Raw genomic sequence first — 24,367 nt, 5'->3', positions numbered from 1 at the left:
CTCAGGTGTTTATGAAGCAAGTGTCGGTGAAGAAGACTCAGGAAAAGACTCAGAAGAAGACTCAGGTTGCTCAACAAACAACACTATGCAACACCCATCAAATGCACTCACAGCACACACATCCACACTCACACACCCACTTTAAACAAACAACACACTGCAGCACCCACTTTCCACACTTTAGAACACCTAAACACACTTTATATTATATATTACTATATTTATTGGTAAAGGATTTGCACTACAACCCATACCTCAGTACACCTTACTGTAAATTGTACCTAAATTGTACCTCATCCCTTTTCTGCTTTGAGAGGAGGGGGATGAGGAGGAGAGGAGGGGGAGAGGAGAGGAGGGGGAGGGGGAGAGGAGGAGGAGGAGGAGAGGAGGGGGAGGAGAGGAGGAGGAGGAGAGGAGGGGAAGATGAGGAGGAGAGGAGGAGGAGGAGAGGAGGAGGGGGAGAGGAGGAGAGGATGAGAGGAGGAGGAGAGGAGGGGGAGAGGAGGGGGAGAGGAGGAGAGGGAGAGGAGGAGGAGGAGTAGTAGTAGGAGAAGAAAGAGCGATGTAATTTGTAAAGCAATGAGTCCAAATGGAGTAACAGCTTGAGACAGGTGGTTCTTTGCTGCCCAGGCAGGGAGAGCCGTCGCCAACTATTTAAACAATGAACTCATGTTATGAATCCATTTCTGCTTTGAGAGGAGGAGAGGAGGGGGAGAGGAGCGGGAGGAGAAGAGGGGGAGAGGAGGAAGAGGAGAGGAGAGGAGAGAGAGGAGGAGGAGGAGAGGAGGGGGAGAGGCAGAGGAGGAGGAGGGGAGGAGGGGGAGGAGGAGAAGAGGAGGGGAGGAGGAGAGGAGGAGGAGGAAATGAGGGGGAGAGGAGGAGGAGAGGAGGAGGAGGAGGAGGAGGGGAGACGAGGAGGAGAGATGGGAGAGGAGGGGGAGAGGATGAGAGGAGAGAGAGGAGGAGGAGGAGAGGAGGGGGAGAGGCAGAGGAGGAGGAGGGGAGGAGGGGGAGGAGGAGAAGAGGAGGGGAGGAGGAGAGGAGGAGGAGGAAATGAGGGGGAGAGGAGGAGGAGAGGAGGAGGAGGAGGAGGAGGAGGGGAGACGAGGAGGAGAGATGGGAGAGGAGGGGGAGAGGATGAGAGGAGGAGGAGAGGAGGGGGAGAGGAGGATGGGGAGAGGAGGAGGATGAGAGGAGGAGAGGAGGAGGAGAGGAGGAGGATGGGGAGAGGAGGAGGAGGAGAGGAGGAGGAGGGGGAGGAGGAGAGGAGGGGGAGGAGAGGAGGGGTAGAGGAGGAGGAGAGGAGGAGGAGGAAGAGAGGGAGAGGAGGAGGAGTAGTAGGAGAAGAAAGAGCGATGTAATTTGTAAAGCAATAAGTCCAAATGGAGTAACAGCTTGAGACAGGTGGTTCTTTGCCGCCCTGGCAGGGAGAGCCGTCGCCAACAATTTAAACAATGAACTCATGTTATGAATCCAGAGAGAGTCTTCTTTGACCTTCCCCGGGTTTGACCTTTTTCCTGCTAAGAATTTGATGTCTAGAAGAAAAACGCTACAAACTCCACCAGAGGAACACAGATAGCCGCGGTCATGCAACTAGTGGTTGTTTAGCAGGTGGTGGTCAGTAGTTAGTTACCATAGTAGGGCCTACCATATTCCTTAACCCTTTCACTGTGACAATACAGAAGGTTAGCCCTTTACCATCACACAACCGACGGCGATGCTCCATCATTAGCATCATTAGCTCCGCGGAGCTAATGATGCTAATGATGGAGCATCGCCGCCGTTTGTTTGAAGGTAAAGGGTTAACCTTCTGCCGTGTGGCAGACTGGCAGTGAAAGGGTTAATTGTATGTTAATGTTGATGCACCAAACGACCGTATGTGCAAACTTACTTTCTTACTAAGACCTTTCTGATTCTGATTCTAGTTATCATCCAAGGCAGAGACACCCGGTCACAGTCTTCTAACTAAACAGAGTCAGAGCAGGACCATTCACTCAAATCATGCATTTGAACCATATTTTACAAAAAGATAAACTGGGATCTTTTTCAGAGGCCGATGTTGGCCTGATTATCCACTTACATCGCTGTCAGGATCATGTAACGTAAAATCATTGGTAAACAAATGTAATGCTGAAAATATACACTTTTACTGTATATCTCGGGCTTAAGAGGTTAACCGCGTGAGGCCCAAATTAAAAAGACATTAGCAACTTCAGAGGCCAGAGGGTGGGACATATAAACACATTTACTATCAAATAACATTGTGAGGCTGAACAACAGGACTATACATGTGGTTAACATTTTTTAAATAAACATTCTTTTTTTAAATGGCTAAAAGTGATTTCGTAATTGTGCAACCGTGGGTCTCACTTTTAACCCTGTGAGGCCCAAATAAAAAAGACATTAGCAACTTCAGAGGCCAGAGGGTGAGACCTATAAACACATGAAGGGTGCCGTGGCTGAAAAAAAAGGTTGAGAAACGCTGGTATATGGTGTGGCTCTTTGTGGTGCCACAGTAATTTTGGTGGCTCTTAGCCTCTGACTGGTTGGCCACCCCTGACATAGATGAACTCACATCCCTGTTTAATTCCACCTGCCTCTCCATTCTGGACTCAGTAGCCCCCCTTAGACAAAAAAAACAAACGAAGTCTAAAGGCCAGCCATGGCTAAATGACACCACCAGAGCCCAGAGGAGAGAGTACAGGAGAGCAGAGCGTAAGTGGAAAAATGATAGACTCCATGTCTCTCTCGAGATGCTTAGAGACACTCGTATCAGATATCAGTTAGCAGTTAAAGCAGCGAGAGCCGCATACTTCTCAGACCTCATCTGTAACTCTCAAAACCCCAGGACCCTCTTTGCCACCATTAACTCTTTCATCAGCCCCCCACCTAGAACTAGCCTGGATGTGTCTCCAACCAAATGTGATGAATTCTTAAAATTCTTCATAAACAAAGTTGAGGTAATCAGAAACAACATCACACCACCTACACGTAGCTTAGATGTCTCGCCGCCCTGATCATCCACCCTGGCCTGTTTTCAACCCATCACCCTCTCTACTCTCACAGATATAGTCTCAGCCATGAAACCGACCACCTCCCCCCTTGACATAGTTCCCTCTGTTCTTCTCAAAGAAGTATTTCCCACAACTGGCCCCAGCATCCTCTCTATCATAAACACCTCCCTAGTCACTGGTACCGTTCCAACCTGCTTCAAACATGCAGTGGTCCAGCCCCTTCTGAAAAAACCCAACCTAGACTCCACTCAGCTCAATAATTACAGGCCAATCTCCAAGCTCCCATTCCTATCAAAGGTCCTTGAAAAGGCTATTCTCTCTCAGCTGTCTCCCTACCTGCACTTGAACAACATCCTGGACACATTTCAGTCAGGTTTCAGAGCCAACCACAGCACAGAATCTGCCCTGCTTAAGGTCACCAATGACCTGCTCCTCACTACCGACAACCGCGACTGTGCTGTCCTTATGCTCTTAGACCACAGTGCAGCTTTCGATACAATAGAATAGACCATGCTATTCTCATTGACCGTCTTCACCAGGCAGTTGGTGTCAGTGGCACAGCCCTATCATGGTTCACCTCCTACCTCAGTGATAGAAGCTTCTCTGTTAATATCGGAAACTGCTCCTCCCCCTCTGCTTCTCTCTCTTGCGGGGTTCCACAAGGCTCCATCCTTGGCCCTATCCTATTCTCCCTATACAGTACATGCTGCCCCTTGGTCTGATCATTAAAAAACACATCTCTTTCCATTTTTATGCTGACGACACTCAGGTCTATCTCCCCATGAAACCCAACAATATAAACAATCTCGACAGTCTTCGTTCCTGCCTAGACAACATCAAATGCTGGATGACACACAATTTTCTACAGCTCAATCAGTCAAAGTGTGAAATCCTCCTTTTCGGCCCTCCGAACCAAACCAGTGTCATTGCCAGCAGCCTGGGTAACCTGTCTCCCATAGTCAAGCCCTTGGTTAAAAACCTGGGCGTGCTCTTTGACCCCGAGTTTTCCTTCAATAGGCAGGTAAACTCGGTGATGAAGGGGTGCTTTTTCCAGCTCCGGTCCATAGCCAGGATCAAGGCCATTCTCTCCCCCTCAGACCTGGAAAGAGTAATTCACGCCTTCATATCCTCACGCTTAGACTACTGTAACTCCCTGTACCTGGTGCTAAATAAATCCACCATAGCCCGTCTACAACTCCCCCAAAATGCTGCCGCTAGACTGCTCACAGGTACGCGGAAGAGAGCTCACATCACCCCTGTACTTGCCTCCCTCCACTGGTTCCCGGTGCGCTACAGAATAGACTTCAAGGTCCTTTTATTGGTTTACAAAGTCCTAAATGGTAAGTCAAGTCAAGTCAATTTTATTTATATAGCACATTTCCAGGCAGCGGCAGCTGGCACCAAAGTGCTTCACGGGCAGGTTGATAAAAACAAAATAATGTGATGCAAGATATAAGATTAAAAACATAGTAAAGCAATGAAAGTAATAAAAACGAAGATATAGATGGGGGTGCCAAAACTGTGCAGAGCAAAAAAATAAAAAAAAATCGCCTATAGGAAGCTCCGCCCCTGAGTACTGCTGTGTGCTACGTGTACGTGACAGACGTGTTCTCACATATAGAAGAACCCTAACCTGTTACGAATAGGGGGGAGAACAGAACCCAAGGCAGCAGGATAAGAGTAAGCAGGGAAATGAGGCAGGAGTCGACGGTCACAATTGAAAGTCTTTACTTAGCAATACAAGCATAAATAATGGGCACAGCCGTGCTGGCACTAACTACAAAACAAAACCTAACCAGAAGACGGACTGAACACACGAAATAAAAGATGACAAAACAGAATACTAATATACACTTACTTTAGACAGAGCACAACGTTTGACACAGACATCACAGGAACAGGTAACAAGGAGGAACAGGAAGTATGTCGCCACACAGAACAGAGGAAGACGACCTACTTAAATACAATGCTAATTATAAGTGACAACACCTGGTGAGGCCAGTCCAAACATACAGAAACAATAAACCACAAACTAGACTAAATCAATACACAACAATAACAAAGGCAATATCACAAACCACAACCAGACAAGGGGAAGACCATTACACAAGGAAAGGAAAATGCAAGGACAGCAAACATGAAGCAATCAAATCAACAATAACAAAGAAACACAAAATGGTGGCTTGTCTCATCTGGCCCATCTGATGCTGACCACTAGGAGGTAGGAGACCAATGTTAGGAGGGAGGACATGTTCACTGTTCCTTTCATAACCGGCCCAGCCAGGGCCGGCCCTAGGAACGTTACACTAACCCTAAAGAACATGTACACATGTAGAGTACTGCTGTGTGGTGCAGGTTTGCCACGGTTCAAATACAAACAAAAGCGAAGGTCCACACAAGAGTAATATCAATAAATCAAGTATTGATTAGGCGGTAAATCCAAGTGGGTAAAGCAGTAGAATGGTCGGGTTCCGTTCCGGGGTCGATACACGATACAGGCTTGCCGACAGAAAGAGGGATATTCCAGGGTTCAGGGTCGTCGTCCGGTCCAAACAAGGTCAGTACACAGGGGGGGTTCTCAGCCGTTCCAGGGGTCGTCAACAAGGCACACCTATCTCCTCTCCTCTACTTCCTCTCACCGTCACAACTCTGAACACTAATAACACTCGCTCTACTCCAACACTCCAACACCAAACTCCGCTCAACTAACCTCTGTCCCTCCCCTGGTTAATGTACTTGTGCTTGTGAGTGCACGTGGGGTGTGTCTACTAATTATGTGCAGGTGTACTATATCAGCGCAATCAGCCAGTGTGTGTGTGTGTGTGTGTGTTTAGGGTAAGGGGTGGAGGCAGGGGTCAGGATATGATCTTAAGGTAAGGGGTGGAAGCAGGGGGTAGGATATGATCTTAAGGTAATGGTGATCCTGGTTTAGGGTAAGGGGTGAAGGTGTAGAACAGACAGTTAATCAAGTGCAAAAAAGTCAACCTAACTATGTTCCATCAGCTTTTCCCGACACTAACAATACATGAACTACACTTTCTGAGTGGCTGAGTTTATCCCAGACCAGGCATGGCTAAGGTATGACATAGGAGAGAGAGAAGAGTTTGGATTTGAAGATATGAACAGAGCTTGCCTCCCTGACTATGGCATGGAGTTTATTCCACAGATAGGAGAATTCTCTGTTATCTGCTGATTTCTTTGAACCCTACGGATACAGAGGTAGCCCATATTTTGTGATTGGAGGACGTGTGTCAGTGAATATCACGTGATGAGTTCTGATAAATAGAGCGCTGCAAGTCCATGTAGTCTTATGTTACCAGTAGCACTTTAAAGTCAGAGTGGGCGTTGTAATATCACATTTTCTGGTTTTGATAATGATTCTGGCAGCTGCATTTCTTATGAGTTGAAGACTTTTCACAGTAGAAAGTTGTAGTCCATATAATTTATTACAGTAATCAAGTCTGGACAAAACAAAAGCATGTACTATGGTTTCAGCATCAGACACAGTTAACCCCTGTGTGGTGTTCTGGTTTGTGGGATGTTTACTAAGATAAATTATACAATGAGTCATATCTAGTCAACTATGTGCCTTCTAGAATATTACGCTCATCTACTACTGGTCTATTTGAAGGTTCCAAACCACAGCCTAAAGAAAATCATGGACGCAGCCTTCGCAAACTATGCACCAAAGTTATGGACATTAGGGAAGCTAGATCTCTAAATATCTTCAAAAATAAGCTAAAAACGTATCTCTTCACCATAGCCTTTTAATACACTCCACTGCTGATTGTACTGACACTATTTTACTCTGTCCATTCTATTTGACTCTTTTATTACTTTTATCACAGGTTCTAAACTGTCAGGTATCAAACTATGTGAGTATCAAGCAGGAAGAAAGACTCAGGTTTTTAAAACTATGTGGACCCAGGCCTAGACCTGCGCCCTGAGAGGGAGGTTCAAAGGGTCAAAGTGGGATCAAACAGGAAGGAAGACTGTCGGGTTCTAAACTGTGGATATCAAACAGGGAAGGTAAAGACGGTTTAAAACTGTTAAACAGTCATTCAGAACTACCTTATTGCAATGCACTATTGTGTAATTTTACTTGGCCCATTCTATATTACTTTTTATTACAGGTTCTAAACTGTATGTCTGCACTTTATGTGCTCATTTTATGTCTATTATATTTTACTATTTGATTGCACTATTTATATCCTAATGTGGAAAAACTGATTTTATATGTCTGCCCTTTATGTGCTCATTTTATGCCTATCTTTTTCTGTTGTAAAGCACTTTGAGCTGCAATTCTATGAAAGGTGCTATACAAATAAAGATTATTATTATTATTATTATTATTATTATTATTATTATTATTATTGGCCATTGGCCTTGTCTCATTGTCTGTGAAGAACATGTAAAAGAACACACTGCACCCCTACACATCTATCTTACTTACATATGTGGTGTAACGACCCCAGACTGTGGAAATTGTTGATGAAAACAAGTAAACATGGTAGAAATGTAACAAAAAGGTTCACTGTGTTCCTTCACTGTCTGCTTCCACCTTGTTTCATTCATAATTTTCAAGATAAACGTGATTTATTAAATTAATCTCTCGATTATCATGGATTTTCTTTTTACAGACATCACATTTGATCACAAAAAAAGAAATATCACTTTTATTCATAATTGTGATCTAGCAGAGGTAAATGGGAAACATTAACCATACAGTATATGCCGTTTAAATTGCTTGAAATTTGAGATAAAGTTATTATGTTAACCAGAGTAACATAAATGCAAACACCCTACAAGGGTTAATACTATAGAGATCAGATGTTTTAAATATTACGAAGATGAAATAAGGCCATTCTGGTCATATCTTTGATGTGTCAATCAAATGAGAGAGAATGATGAAAAAGCATGCAGAGATTTTTAATGGTGGAGCTTCTGTGAAATAAGACAATTCTCACATTTCAGGGAGGTGTCCTTAAACATACACCTCAGTCTAGGAGGCCAACAATTATCATCGCAGTTTTATTAGTATTTAGGTGACATCCCATTTTTTATTACAGATAAACATGCCTCTAAATGTAGTCGTTTCTCTCTTGTTTCTGTACAGAGCCTGATGATGTGAGGTTGGTGGAAGGAGGCAGACGCTGTGCTGGAAGAGTGGAGATCAACCACCAGGGAGTCTGGAGACCTGGAGGATACAATATGTCATCATCAAGGACCATGGAGGAGGCAGCAGCTGTAGTGTGCAGACAGCTGAAATGTGGCTCTGCTGTTTCAACAAAAAGGCCGCGTGGTTCTCGACGAGCTGTGTGGAGGTTTCACAGTGGCTGTTCTGGTTCTGAGTCTGCACTGAGGGATTGTGCATCGAGGTGGTCTACTGTTTCCTCTCGCAGCCTGAACGTGACCTGCTCAGGTAACTCTAAACAATAACATCACATTCAGCTGCTGATCTTTACAGTCTTCACAATGACTGTCAGTGGTTTACATCTGCATTGTTAATTCATTGTACTGTACTGTACTGAGCTCTGTTAACCCTTGTGTACCCCTGGTCCCTTTTTCTACTTTTTTGAAATATTTTGAGTGTGTGTGTGAGCACAGCGGTGTCTGTGTTTATTATTATTTCATGAAATTGGGTAAATATCTTAATTTTACATATATGTTCATTGTGTGAAAAGCTTATAACATGAAACACTCTAGAAAAATAGTTACAGATTTAGTGCCTTGTTTACCCTTAGTCCCTTTTTCTACTCTCCGTCCGCGCCAATGTTAAAACGGCATTTTTAACCATTTTTAAATATGCTCTTATTCGTTCAATTCTCGATATATCTTCCAACCCTTTGCATATTCCACGAGCTAAGGACCTCGTCTAGGCCGGGATGTGCTGTTACCGATGTAAAACGCATGGTGGCGTCATCGCTCCACAGATAACTTTGCCACAATTCAGGGGAGGTGAGATATGCTGTACCGGGCTGATAGTGATTGAAACGCCGGAGACATCGTTTGGGGTGGTGGGGGGGGGGGGGGGGGGCGAGTGGATTTTCTGAGACAGAACCAGATACGAACCGGGCCGCGCAGTCGACAGAGCGCCATACGCCGAAATACAAGCCCCCCATCGCCATAATTTTTTTTTTTTAAATAGTAAACAGTTAAAATTATATGGCTTTAAACATGATGTATCATTTCATCTCCCAAGCCCAGTGAGTTCCACCATTGCTAGGCATGCACAAGGGGGAAGGACAGGACATACTCACTGAGAAACATTGTTTTATACTGAAACCTAGGGTAAGCCATTTTAAGTTTATTAGTGAATCTTAAAAGTGAGGAATCAGCTGACTTGATTAAAGGGGCGTGTTTAAAACAGCCATTTTGTTTAGTTAAGTGCCCCCATTGAGGGACTGTTTCCTGTTTACCAGCAGCAGCTCCTGTTTTGCTAAGTGAGCCATTAAGGGCCTGTCCTGTTTAAAAGCAGAAGTCCAGTCTGTGTTGAAATCACTCTGTACTGAGCTCTGTTAAGGAAGGACAGGACACACTCACTGAGAAACATTTGTCCCTAACTAGTCCCTATCTCATTTCATCAAATGCGATATCCTGCCCATCCTCTCTTGGCATTCCGCAAATTAATGTCGCCGTCTAATACCCTAACTCACCCTGGTACACACAAACTGGATTTGCAAGCCACTGACAGCGCACGTTTTGACCAATTGAACCCCGTCATCAACCTAGGCTTGGAGCAGGGATTCCCCACCGAGTGTCCGCCTGACAGCGTCGGCGCGACCCTGCTCCACCCCTGTGTCGGACGGCCGGCGCCCTCGCCCCACAACATGCTCTTACATTAGACTACCTACGTTACGTTGCCCCGCTTCCCCGGTCTTTTTCGTCTGGCCTCCCACCCCAGGCATCTCATACTTACCTGAGTTTGAAGATCTTCTGGCCAGCTTGCAAGGGTCCGTCGCGTTCAAAGACGTCGCTGGTCACTGCACCATTATTGTCGTATATTTGGGTCAGTACTCTGCCTCTTCTGTGGCTATGTGTGGTTCGACCACCGGTCTGGTGCAGGTGTAGTGCAGAAGAATCGGGAGTCCACACGAGCAAGTTGGAGTGGTATTCTATAGAGCTTTTATTTAAAAGATTCCCTGGAGGTGGTAGTCTTAAAGCTCTCTGAAATATCATAATACACACTCTCTCTGGATGGTTTCCAGTGTTAAAATCATTATTTCAGCTGGTTGGTCTTCGCTTGGCATTTTGCATAGTCGCAGTCATCATTGGCATGGCGGAGCAGAGGGCCTTCATCCTGTGTTCAGTTCTGGTCATTTCTCCTCGTCATCTTCATCATTCTGCATTCTGTCTGTTGTGTGTGTGTGTGTGTGTTCCCCCGGGCACAGACATTTAAACTGTCCAGGCCCGCCTCCCTACTCGCCGTGTCATCAAGAAGGACACACACCGTCAGCCAATCAAAAACAATCCTGAGGCCATGTCTGGCCTCAGTCAGAAAGAAGATCCTCCCTCTAGTAATTTCTCTAAGAGTAGTTTTCTAATTAAAGCCTTTTTGGATTAATGCTTTCAAATTAGAATCAAGAGCTTTGTCTATAATTATTAAAGACAAATGTACAGATTCTTTCCTTAATCTTTGTACTGTTGATTTTGAACTTAAAACAGTTAAAAGAATATTATCCAGCCAACCAGTATTCTGAAGCCCTCTTTGGAATGTGTATCATGAAATAGGAAACCTCCCTCTTGGTAAATGCAACTGTGTTCGTCACACAAGGTCTTTGATTGATTAAAATACACTTGTTTCAGCAGTTGGACTATAACAGCATATTTGGACATTATGTCCCAGTGCTGGAGTAAAGTTTCAGCCCCTCTTATCCACTGAATCAAACGATACCAAACGATCTGCTCAATAATTCCAGTTATAATATAAACCAAGCGTTTGATATCCTTTTATTCAGATGGACAAGCCACCAGTCCTACATTTTGTTAGCTTTTGTTATTGCTTAATTTTAACTAGATAATTGCTTGTAATCAAACTGCTCTCTGTCTTTTTGTTGGACAGAGTCTCTGAAAGTAGATGTGGTCTGTTGCTTATCTCACCGCTGTGGTTTAGCCCTGACACAAAATAACATGATCGAGTTACATCCTGCTGGTTTTGGCAACCGTCTCTCTAGGACCAAGTTCAAGTTCAAGTTTCTTTATTAGTTGACATGCAAAAATACAGAATACCTTCACATGGAATAAACAAGGTTATACCTTTTGATCTTCCGTGCCTGGCTGTTGGCTTATTTGTGGTCCTCACTTTCGTTGTTGCAACGTTGATCTAAAGCCGTATCCTCTGAGATAATCTACTGACCTCCGTCCCAACTGAGTTCAGTTGAGTGCTGTAGTATATTTCTACAGAATCCTACAATAATCTAAGGTTATTGTACAGTACAACGAGATTGCTATCTGGAAGGAGGAGAAAGGGATCATACGTGATAGAATTGTTGGTCTCCTCATCTGACTTAAGCAGATGAAGAATAAACGTGTACGCCAGACAACCAGAACTGTAGTTCAACTCAACTGATTTATTTGAGCCAGGGCCAAGAGTGAATAAAAGGTTGCCCTTCACATACAAGGATTATCAGAAAACATTAACATGTCTGCTGTGTACAGGAATCAACAAGGTTTGCATCTCAAACCCCAACAGGTACATAAAACAGTCATTTGTTAACATAATTTGAACATACATTGACAATACTGTAAGCCCTTTTTGCATATAAGTAAGCCTGGTTTCTAAGCTAAGTTAAATTCTATTCTAACCAAACATACGGGTTCCATCCGGCTTACTTACATCAAAAGCAGTAGTCTCTCTGGTCGGGAGGGGTGGAGCCGCAGACCTGGGTTGGTTTGGTCTGGGCTCCTGAACTACCAATATGTTCGCTCTTATATACTATAATTTCTGGCCAATAATAGCACATTTTACTAATACAGTTGGTCCAATCAGGCGTCTTCTGTGGTCAGTTGGTTCTTGTCCCCGGGTGGGTTGGTGTCGTCTTCCCTCAGTGAACAGAAGGGGGGGTCTTGATGGCCCCCCCTCATTGGTGTGATCTTTTACTGCGTACAGAGGGGTTCTGCTGATGGCCCCCGTCATGGTCTTCCTGTTGGGGACAGAAGGGGGGTCTTGATGGCCCCCCCCCTTGGTGTGGCCAAATCTCCTCTAAATGAATCTATATGGCTATAGATGTCTAATATCATCCAAGTACAGTCAGTGCTTTCTCAGACTGATAAAAGACATCCTATGAAACCCCACAACCTTTATTCACCAGACTGACAAGCTGTCTATCTGTGATAGATATACCAGGCTTCCATAACAAGAGTGTAATACCACTTGTTCCTCTGCTATTTAAAGTGAGCCTGTTTACTGTGGGGTGTGACTTCCCCTGTGGCCTTTTATGACCGGCAACTGTCGTTCTCTCCACTCCAGTCTTCCCCCTGATCGGGGGTTTGTTTGGCCTGCACTTTTGGCTAAGCCCTGTTTTTACATTATGGATTCATTTATTTTATTCACACATATTAGTTATGGAATTCAAGGTCAATATTTACCACATTTCCCCACTTTGACAATTCACATTGTCATATACTGTATATTGACTTGATTTTCTATACATACTAACCATACAATATAATAATAAAAATCATTTTTTCAAATTTCTCAATTTTTTCTTTCTTCTCACATTTCTTTTTCCATTATTCTTTGGTACATATCATCAATGAGTTTTTTCTTCTTAAGGCATCATTAGCCAGAGGCCCACCTTTTAAACAACAACTTTTGGGTTTGTTGAAAACAATAAAACAATTCAATCTAATCATTATATCTTAAAATAAAACAAATTTTTTTAAAAACCCATTTTTCTTAAGTTACAGAACTTTTGGTTCCACATTCCTTTATAAGATCTGGGGGAGACAACATACATTAGTATTCATTTTTACATTCATTTGTTTTTTCTCCTGTTAATTCCTTTTCTAAGACAGCACAATCACATCTGCATAATCCTTCAATTGGTCTTCTCATCTATCCACCCCCCTATGACCATATCATGGTCATAAAACCTTACCACCTCGTCGTCACAGCACAGTCGGGCAGGGAAGGCGGAGAATCACTCAAGGAGAAAAAAAAATGGCCATAATCTATGTCTAATATTCCACCTATGTGAATGCGTCTAAGCTTCTTACCCCGCGTTGTGTCTTACTCTATATCAGTTGCTACCGTTCAGTTACCTCCCGTCCTCCATACCAATCAAATTTCACATTCCATAGAGGCCCTCGCTCATCTTTCTTGCACAGTCCCCGACCGGCTTCGCCTCCCCCTTCTCCCCATGCTGGCCAGCCTCAGCTGTAGCCACTGTTTGTAGGCCTGTGATCTCGTCATATTCTGACCCATGACCGTTCTTCCTTGGATTTACAGACTGCTCTTTCTCAGTCTGGACGTTTCCCAAACCTGCGTCTGTTTTGGCCTCTGTGCTCGGGGCTATGATGAAGGAGGGGCTAGCGTCCACAAGCGACCTCTTTTCACAACCTAATAATTTCCCACAGGAGACAACTGAACAGGTTCACTCCTCTGTGTCGTAATGTAATGAAATGTATTCCTACCCATCATCTATGACTCCTCTACACGTGACGGTCCGCTTCCCCCCTCGACTGAATCTGTGAGGGAAAAAACACAAATCAAATCCTTTTCACATAATATGTCAAATATTTTCAAGAGAAGCCAAATGTTAATCATATGCAAACGTGATAGGCCACTTAGCTTTTGTTGACATTCCGCCCTGACGCCACTTCCTTCAGCCACCAGCTCTCTCCACTCACACCCAGACCATAAAAAAAACAGATGAGAAATAAGAAACAAAAGGCAAATAATTAACAAATATCCCAATAGACCACATCTTTCAACCACTTGTTCTGCACCGTTTACATGTGAAATTACTAGGGATGCTCGATATTGGCTTTTTTACCGATTCCGATATTGTCCAACTCTTAATTTCGATACCGATACCGATACCGATATCAACCGATACCGATATATGCAGGGTTTCCCCCCAAAGAAACTGAATAATTTCAGGTAACTAATAATTTCACTGGATGCATTCAAAAGGCTTTCTAAATGTAAGCATTATCTGTGCAAAATATAATAATTAAAAAAGTAAAAATTAGCATTACATATCTCTTGTTGTTGAATTAAACCAACATGCATACTTTTGACAATAAATAAAATAAGAATTGGTTCTTACTTGGTTGCCTGGGTAAATAAAGGTTAAATAAATGTAAAAAAAATTAATTTTTTTTTTTTTTTTTTTTTTTACCGATACCGATATTTTCCGATATCACATTTTACTGCCGATATCGGCCGATAATATCGGTCGGCCGATAATATCGGACATCCCTAGAAATTACCATTCATACCTAAAACAGTAAATCAATAAAAACAACAAGCTCCAAACTCCACACCAAAGGTTATTAGAAAGGAAAGAAAAACCAAAAATAAACAACACATTCTCCTATCACCCCTATGGCAGACCACTTGTGAGCACAGTCCCCCTACAGGCTCCATTCAAACACATTCAGTCCACACAATCAAAAATTTAAATAGACACATGTACCGACAAACCATTCTAAAAGAAACAAACCATTCTAAAAGAAACAATATCAAATGAAAGTAATAAAATAAAACTCCTTCCCTCCAATATCTCTGGATATGGTAACTTAGGTGAATAAAATCACTTTAACTCTTATTGCTCTGCAAATGACTATGTGTTTCTTTAATTCTTCTAACCTTTCCTTCTATGTGTAGCTTTATTTATTCCTATCTGAGAAAGCCTAAAAATATATCTCTCGCTCACATCACAGTTTCAAGCACCCACTGAAATCAAGACATCCAGACATGCACTCACATTATCAGATAACCACTTGAAGACAAAGTCATTCACGCCCTGCTTCACTCTTGCATCAAAAACCTTTCATACAACATACTCTCTCAAACACACAAAATAATCAACACTCTCTCAATTATTCACAGCCACTCTGATCATTCCAACCATGTCCTCTCCAACATACATCACTCATATTATAAACAAATACTTTCAACCTGCTCCCACACTTGTTAATCAACCAACATACAGACACACAAGGTTAGTTTGTTCCTCCCTCTTCTGCTCTCAACGTTCCTGCTCTCAACTTCAGGCTAATCTAATATTTCACTCAGACCCCTACAGTCTCCTTACTGTAGTGTATACCTACACTCAGAAGAAAACTAGAATTTCCTCAATTCAAAACATACCAATGCCTTCTAGTGCATCGACAGCTTCAAATTATTCCTTCAACCACCAGCTCATCATTCAAAAGTCATAAACCAATTGAATGATTACCTTAATGATTCTTATCGCTCGCCCCCCAGCTGTTTCCCTGAATTAGCCCTTTCCTGTCTCATCTCTCCTCTCTCACTTCCTGCTGCCTTTGATCCTGGTTCACGGCCCCTTACAACCACTCCCTGTGCCCCTGTTGTAAAAATAGCCGGTCATCTGTTATCACACTCTGACCCCCGCTCCCTTATCTCCACCAGCTGTGACCTCTCTCCTGTTGCATCTAATCTGCTGCCCCTTCTTGACCCCCCTTGGGCCGTTCCTAAATTGCTTAGTAAAGATAGCCTGGGTCACTCCCGTGAGTTCTCGTGACCTTTCCTAAATCGCTTTACCCCATGCCCCTCCTGTAACTCAACAAGAGGTTATCCATTATACACAAATCATTTATAATAACTGCTAAAACACAATCTCACATCCAAGCAGCACCTAAACAAGTCCCCTGTCACTAAATTATCCTATTGTGACCCAAGGATTTGCAATCAATCTTAATATAAAACATCAGCCTATGTAAACCAATGGCATTAAAGATCTAACAATCTAAAACAAGCTAAACAGTATTTTAACATAGCCACGCAACCAAATAATATGCCAACAAGCCTACATCCTTAAATTATCACCCCCCATGATCTAAAGACTTGCAGCAACATTAATTCAACAGCGTATTAAAATCTGACATCTTAACATCAATGCATTCTATACAGATTTTAAAATCGCCTATTTGCACAACACTAATCATGCATAACACAAATATAATCATTTCTATCAACCACCACTCATTAGAAATTAAACATTATTATTAGTTAAGTTCCAATCATGCTAAGACTCAAAACTGTAAACAGGATATTCTGGGAACGTTAGCCCTGTATATAGGTGACATGTGATCATAATGTAGATGTATTAATCAAATATAACGCAATCGATATGTCTTTTTCAGTGTAGAGTGCTTTCCCAACCCAGCTCTCAAACCCCACTTGGTCAAGACTCCCCTTGTGTAACATATTATTGCCCATTGTTACAGGTTCGATATGTAGCTGGTTTATGAATCCCAGTTTAGTTATGGGCATGTATATTAAATCATCTACTCTTTGTTTAATAGGCTCACTGCAATGTTTGCAGCCCAAGTAAACCTCTCATTGACTATCTTCCCCTGTCTAATCATCACATGCTGCACCTAAAACACCCTATTTTGCCACACAAACTTGTAGTAACGCACCCAAAACCACTCCCAGAACATTGTTTACAACCCACAGAATGCACAACATACAAACACAACCATTTTACACAATGCAAAATATTCCCTTACCCCGGTATTCATCCTCTGAGCGAATTAATATGAATGCAGTGATCCGCGTTGTACCGCACCTGCGCAGTAGCGCAAACGCCGCACACAGAACGATGTATCGCGACAAAGCATAACTAATATCATAAAACACTCCGTTTCAACTCAACACAATGCCACGACAACCACGTGTCCTCTAACACTTTCTAACCATCACTTTCAAAACCCGAACCATAACATACGTCGCCCGCAAACTCACAAAACAACCGCATGCAAGCTAACTAGCCTAGCCAGCCCCGACGCCATGTCCAATGTGCCGCCGCGCGCTATGTGCTGTTCGAGATCCGTACATTCATTCAATCCGCTCAGTACCAATCCAACTCTAAACAACTTACACATGTCCAAACAACAACCTACTTTAAAAGAAAAGAATTTACTAAAAAAAAAACATTCTCACATACCAACGCCGCATACACAGATCAACACGAATCATTTCTCCTACCCTTCTCCTCGCCCGGCTCACGCACAGCGGACGTTTCACACTCTCCATTCAACCCCATGACGTCATCAAGCAGCGACTTCTTCCTTCACCATAATAACGTACACAATTGTTACAGCATTAAATATAACCCTCAAAACGGCCACAATCACATCAACCTACGCCTCGATTCGCTTCTTAACAACAATTACCGCCACAGTGTTCAGTCAAATCTCCTACCTCGCCACCTTAACGTCCCTAGATTACCGCAGCTCTTCCACAGAGCTAAGCTAGTTAGCCCCAACTCCAATATGACTCGCTCCAGACCCGTATACCACCCTGATCCACGTTAAAACTACACAACAACCCGGCCAAGGCTGCTCTGCATACATGCAATGTACACTTCGAACAAACCGGCGTTCAACTATTACATTTCCCCACGGTTGTTGGTCATAAAAATTTCATAATAATACAACAATAAGCTCTTACGTTTCATCAACCATTCCTAACCACAGCAGTCATTCAAACATACATATCATTGCCACACCTAACAACAAATAAAAACACAAACATCCATTCAGATTTACATACTATTGTTATTAGAACGTCCGCGTGGCCATTTTAAAAAAAATGCACATTTCGATTTACTTTATTCAATAACTTCCGCGCGCCTATTAAAAACGAGATCAAGTGCAATCGTTCACTTTAACTATACCGAATGTTTAAGATAACAACCAGTCTTTCAACGGAATTGCTACCAAGTACTATATCAGTCTTTCAACCGAATTGCTACCAAGTACCATTGTTCACCGATTACACGGCGGACGTGCCTCGTAATATGTACCGGAGTATCACGCACTAAAAAAGTATCTCCATAGACTTTGGGGTTTGTGTAATCCACAAACTCAATTTGTAGACAACCCCTTCGTCGTCTTGATCTATTTGAAATACACCCTAAAGCGGGCATATTCTTCATTTAGTTCGGTCGATATTAAATGCATAGAGCACGATTCGTCGAATTGAAACAGAAACGGCTGTCTCAGCTTTAACACGTTACAACCTACGTATCTCTCCAGCTAGGACCTAACCTATCATATTACGCCATGGCTCGCTTATTTCCCCGTGATCCATAACAAGCCCCCTGTATCCATATCGATCGCCTCCGCACTCACATCTTCTGATTTACATGATCCAAACAATGTTGAATTAGTGTATTAACGACCCTATGTCCCGCCGATGGATCAGCCCCCCGCCGTTTGCCGTTTGAGTTACGGTTCCAGGCCGGACTCCGTTCCATCTCGCCAGCATAGACACACAACTCACCCATTGTCTCGACACGTAAAAAAAATTACCAACTTCGCTGCGTCCGGTTCTGAGTTAAATGATTAGGTCTTCATTTCCCAGAATACGCCCTGTCGAATCTTGCCAACAACAGTCTACCGGGTCCACGATTCAATAGACCTTCCAACTCGATGTAGTCTGACGCCTCGACCCGCACTATGAATACAGTAGTTATGCCCACCCAACGCTTCAACCCCCTGAGCTATTACTTATTCTAACCTAAACTAACCTAAACACTGCTCCCCATTCCTGTACGCAAAATGCCATATTCACCGTGGGTCCCACCTAGTGGCGTACACAACCAGCCTTCATCCTGTCCTTCTGTCCTCCATCCAGACAGCAAAACCCTGTACTGCACCCCTTATTGAAACGCAACAACCCCCGGCTCTTCTCCTGCATGTCCCCAACAACCAAGCAAGGTTATGGCTCTGAGCAGCCTGCCACATAGAGACCCCACCGCACATCTTTAGGGGGGGGGCACAACAGGGCGGGTGGAAAGGCACCACTTCTGTAATATATTTCTACAGAATCCTACAATAATCTAAGGTTATTGTACAGTACAACGAGATTGCTATCTGGAAGGAGGAGAAAGGGATCATAGGTGATAGAATTGTTGGTCTCCTCATCTGACTTAAGCAGATGAAGAATAAACGTGTACGCCAGACAACCAGAACTGTAGTTCAACTCAACTGATTTATTTGAGCCAGGGCCAAGAGTGAATAAAAGGTTGCCCTTCACATACAAGGATTATCAAAAAACATTAACATGTCTGCTGTGTACAGGAATCAACAAGGTTTGCATCTCAAACCCCAACAGGTACATAAAACAGTCATTTGTTAACATAATTTGAACATGCATTGACAATACTGTAAGCCCTTTTTGCATATAAGTAAGCCTGGTTTCTAAGCTAAGTTACATTCTATTCTAACCAAACATACGGGTTCCATCCGGCTTACTTACATCAAAAGCAGTAGTCTCTCTGGTCGGGAGGGGTGGAGCCGCAGACCTGGGTTGGTTTGGTCTGGGCTCCTGAACTACCAATATGTTCGCTCTTATATACTATAATTTCTGGCCAATAATAGCACATTTTACTAATACAGTTGGTCCAATCAGGCGTCTTCTGTGGTCGGTTGGTTCTTGTCCCCGGGTGGGTTGGTGTTGTCTTCCCTCAGTGAACAGAAGGGGGGGTCTTGATGGCCCCCCCTCATTGGTGTGGTCTTTTACTGCGTACAGAGGGGTTCTGCTGATGTCCCCCGTCATGGTCTTCCTGTTGGGGACAGAAGGGGGGTCTTGATGCCCCCCCCCCTTGGTGTGGCCAAATCTCCTCTAAATGAATCTATATGGCTATAGATGTCTAATATCATCCAAGTACAGTCAGTGCTTTCTCAGACTGATAAAAGACATCCTATGAAACCCCACAACCTTTATTCACCAGACTGACACGCTGTCTATCTGTGATAGATATACCAGGCTTCCATAACAAGAGTGTAATACCACTTGTTCCTCTGCTATTTAAAGTGAGCCTGTTTACTGTGGGGTGTGACTTCCCCTGTGGCCTTTTATGACCGGCAACTGTCGTTCTCTCCACTCCAGTCTTCCCCCTGATCGGGGGTTTGTTTGGCCTGCACTTTTGGCTAAGCCCTGTTTTTACATTATCGATTCATTTCTTTTATTCACACATATTAGTTATAGAATTCAAGGTCAATATTTACCACAGTGCCTTTATGGTTTTTAACTTCGTTATCTGACAAAACCATCCGTTTTAGCTTTTGCAGACAAACTGATTTGTCCTTCAGGGTTTTCCCATCTAATTCTGTTCAGGGTCTGTTCAGACCAATGGGTAACATATTTGCATGGAGTATTAGCCTGTACGATTACGGATACCATAGTAGTTTATTACACGCATTTCCAAGATAATCCAGCCTTTTTCCGTAGATCACGAGATAAAACGTGTTATGTGCCATAAGCCCAAATCGTTCTGGTTGATTCCCTGAAACCCCAAATACTCCCAAATCAAAGGTATATAACATGTACATATGTACCTTCACAAAAAGTATATTAAGTAGCACAGCAACTTCTGACTCAGCGCGCACTGCAGCAGAGAATGAGAACATAGTAGAAAACATGAAATGGACTTTTCAATCAGTCAGGACTGTGCTACTGGGGGTGCACCTTGTAGTGCTAACCATGTCTTTAATGAGAGTACTTTGTGATGTGATCAGCTGTGATGTCATGTGATCTGCTGTGATGTTGTGAATGTTGTCATATCAACATGTTTGTGTTGCAGACTCTCCTCAGCTAGCTGTCAACATCAGACATGTTGTTGTGATGCTGGCTGCAGTGCTGGCTGCAGTGCTGGCTGCAGGGCCGGATTAACGACCGGGCCGTTTGGATGACGAGGGGCCTCAAAAAACCTTTTTTTTTACTTTTTTTTTTTTAACTTTTTTTTTGGAGATCGATGTCATACTGTGACACTGAAATGAAAAAATATTTCATCAACTAAAATATTTAGTCAACTAAAATATACAGTACGTCACACCCCGTGCCTCTCCCTGCCGTCTGCAAGTGGCTAATCTTGAGTTTCCGACCCCCCAGTAAGCTAACCATGGATAAATCCAAAAAAAGGAAAGTCTGAGGAAAATAGAGGGTTTAATTCAGCGTGAACAGATTAATTTGCTTTCATGACTAACAATGCAGCCTATGCCTGATATGGTGCAAAATTTGCGAACAACGAAAAATTTACTTTTTATTTTATAGATTTTCCACAAAATAAGGGAAGGACTGAAATAGAGCTGCATAGTTCAGGGTTTTATTTCAAAGTAGGTCTACAGATGCCAGTGTTTTTTCTCCTTTTCTGTGTTTTATTTCAAAGTAGTAGTCTTTTTAAAGTGGACTACTTTTTATTTTATAAATGTTCCACAAATAAGCGAATTACTCAAATATACCTGAATAGTTCAGGGTTTTATTTCAAAGTTGGTCTACAGACACCAGTGTTTTCTCTCCTCTTCTGTGTTTTATTTTAAAATAGGTCTACACAGCCAGTATTTTTTTTCCTTGTTATAAAAAGTCAACTTGTCTTTTTGTTGCTTTATAATTCCATTAATGCAATAAGTATAAAGTATAATAAATCGCAAATTACTTTGGGTATGCAATTATCAGGCGTTTTATGCTAAATGTGGGGTATGCTTGGGGATATATAAAACGTTATACACTGTGTTATCTTCATTTTAAGGGTAAATAGGTTGTGCGGCTCCGTGAGCATTTTATTTTGTGGGAGGGGGGAAAAGTGGCTCTTTTGATAGTAAAGGTTGCTGACCCCTGGACTAGACGTATAGGGAGGGCTAGAAATCTATAGTGCTCCCTCTGTCCTGTGGAGGGGCGGCAATACGCCTAGATGCGTAGTCCACCGGAAATATACAAGAAGAAGAAGACTAGACGTAGAGTCTGCTGTCACGCCCGCATCTCCACATCCCAGCCCCGACACGAATGAGGCAGATTGGGATCATGACAGACAGCAGAGACCCGCCGGTGCTGATAGCGGATATCCTCGAGCTCCCCCTATTGACTAGGAAAAAAATAAAAAAAAAAATACGAAAAATAAATATATATAATCAGATCCAGCGTTTACTTTCACAGCATCTATAGTGACTACTAGTATCATCTCATCTCTTATCTATTTTTATAAAAAATTTTGTATTGCAAATTAAAATATGATTGATTGTTTGATAATGAGGGGGTGAGAGACATTGAGTCGACGTGACACTGAGGTCCAGGGGTCACTGTCAGGTCAGGTCAGGTGACCACTGACCGCGAGAATTGCACTTGCAAGTTGATCAAGTAGGCTAAGGCCCCGTTTAGACGGAAACGCTAGCAGGTGAATCCGCAAAAATATTTTTTCGGATGTGCCTTTCGTTTATACGGAAACGGCGTTTTTACGGGGTGAAACCGCAAAAAAGTGAGACTACCTTCCAGGGTGGAATTCCTAGAAACTATAAACCTTTGCGCTCTCATCTAAACTGTCAAACCGCATAAAACGATGACGAAAGGGTTGTCAAGGCTCTCGTCGCTGGTACTGCTTACATCATAGGCATGCGCCAGTAGCCTGGAAGCGTAAACAAAGCATGTCTGATTCTATCCATGGCGATCACCTGAAGGCTACATTGGCAGTACTTTTAAATACACAAGAATCTGTCCCGCGGCGTGACTGGACCCACTGTCTGTGAGTGACTCTGCTTTGGTCCAATCACATTCCCCACCCACAGTCTGCGAATCAGAGGCAGAGTAGGGCGGGTCTTCACAGCACGTCATGTGACATATGCGCCAATCGCGTGACAGCGGGGCTCCGTTGTCTTGAGTTGTTACAGCCTCGTCTGCACGGAGAATTTCATCCCAAAATGCTAGTCTAAATGCAAAATTAAAAGTGAGACCGCAAGACTACTTTTGCGGTTTCTGTTCAGACTCTCTCCGTCTAAACGTAGCCTAAGACTCAAGTAGTACTGTATCATATGAGACTAAAAAAACATGGATAAAAAAGTTAAACGGTGGGAAAGCGGAGCTGCTAAGTTAAAATCTAAACAGGAAAGGGACAGAAAGAGCGCGTTACTTCGGCAAAGCATACCGACTATCTCAACTTTTTTCACCCCGTCAGGTAAGGGAACTCTTTGTATATTATATTGTGCAAAATACAATAATAAAATACAATAAAATAGGCATAGAAAAAAAGAAATAGATAAGACACAAGATATGCATGGTAAAATGACATGCTAGGTTCCTGATAACTGGTTCTTATACTCTACTATGCAATATACAATTTACAGTGTTAACTCTTACTGTATCTATACTATACAGTACCTCCTTTTAAAGTGTTTCTAAATATTCAATTTTCTTTTAAAGTGACATTTTGTTTAGAGTGATTTTTATTTTTATTATAGCCACCAAGTCACAAACTGCACTGTTGCAGAACTGTTCTTTCTTTGTTTCTTTGTTGTTGAAATATTAAAGTTATTAAAAATGACAATTTTCTGGTTGTGTTTTCCTGCATTCAAACAAAGCCATCATGAAACTGACAGAATAACTTAACAATAAAGTATAATATATTGTGTGGTACCCCGTCAATAACTTTGGCAGACAGGGAATATAATACATTTTCCTCAACTATACTTTCTCTCTCTCTCTCTCGATAGCTGTTTGTTGACGTGTTAAAAACGCATCAGTAGCAAGATTACTATAATTTTGATCACTAGTTCGCCTGGTATGTAGCCTTGGGGTTAGTGGCTGCCCCACCAATGTTTTACATATAAAAACGCCACTGTGCGTGCGTGCACGTGTGTGTCTGTGTGGGGGCCTCCACAAGAGTCTGGCCCAGAGGCCTCTGAATTCTTAATCTGGCCTTGGCTGGCTGCAGTGCTGACCTACACTGCCATCTATTACACTGCCATCTACTACAAGGTACAAAATAAAAGATCTCCTTAAAGCGTTAGTTTTTGGACCTGGCAATTCAAGCTGTCCACTACTGGAACCTCTAGTGTAATTATGCACAGTATTAATAAAAACAATCTGTTTATGTATAAAAACAGGAGTTTTACTGCTCATGACCGACTTGAACAGCACAAGTGTATTAAAAGACAACCTATTGTCAACTTTAAGCCAAGAGAGGCGGGCATGCATACGGCTCACATTAGACCTTAGTGAGCAGCCCAGTACCAACCATGCTGCCCTGTTCTGGACCACCTGGAGCTTCCTGAGGTCACCACTGGCAGAAGAGGAGCTCAGGGCTCAGAGTAGGGTGGTTTTATGATGAAGAGGAACTCAGGGCTCAGAATAGGATGGTTTTATGATGAAGAGGAGCTCAGGG

The 24,367-nt window shown here is 42.9% G+C and overlaps 1 long non-coding RNA gene across 1 annotated transcript; it reads left to right on the top strand.

Moving 5' to 3' along the window:
• On the top strand, positions 1-22,035 carry LOC311230145. The gene is made up of 3 exons (XR_014619776.1): positions 1-65; positions 8,131-8,436; positions 20,801-22,035. It is a non-coding gene; the product is annotated as an uncharacterized lncRNA (long non-coding RNA).
• The last annotated feature ends 2,332 nt before the right edge of the window (positions 22,036-24,367 follow it).

The sequence above is a fragment of the Notolepis coatsorum genome, assembly GCF_963971535.1.
Source record: "Notolepis coatsorum genome assembly, chromosome: 6".
NCBI lineage: Eukaryota > Metazoa > Chordata > Actinopteri > Aulopiformes > Paralepididae > Notolepis > Notolepis coatsorum.
Note: the sequence above shows the minus strand (reverse complement) of the source record. Positions and strands in the feature narration are given on the sequence as shown.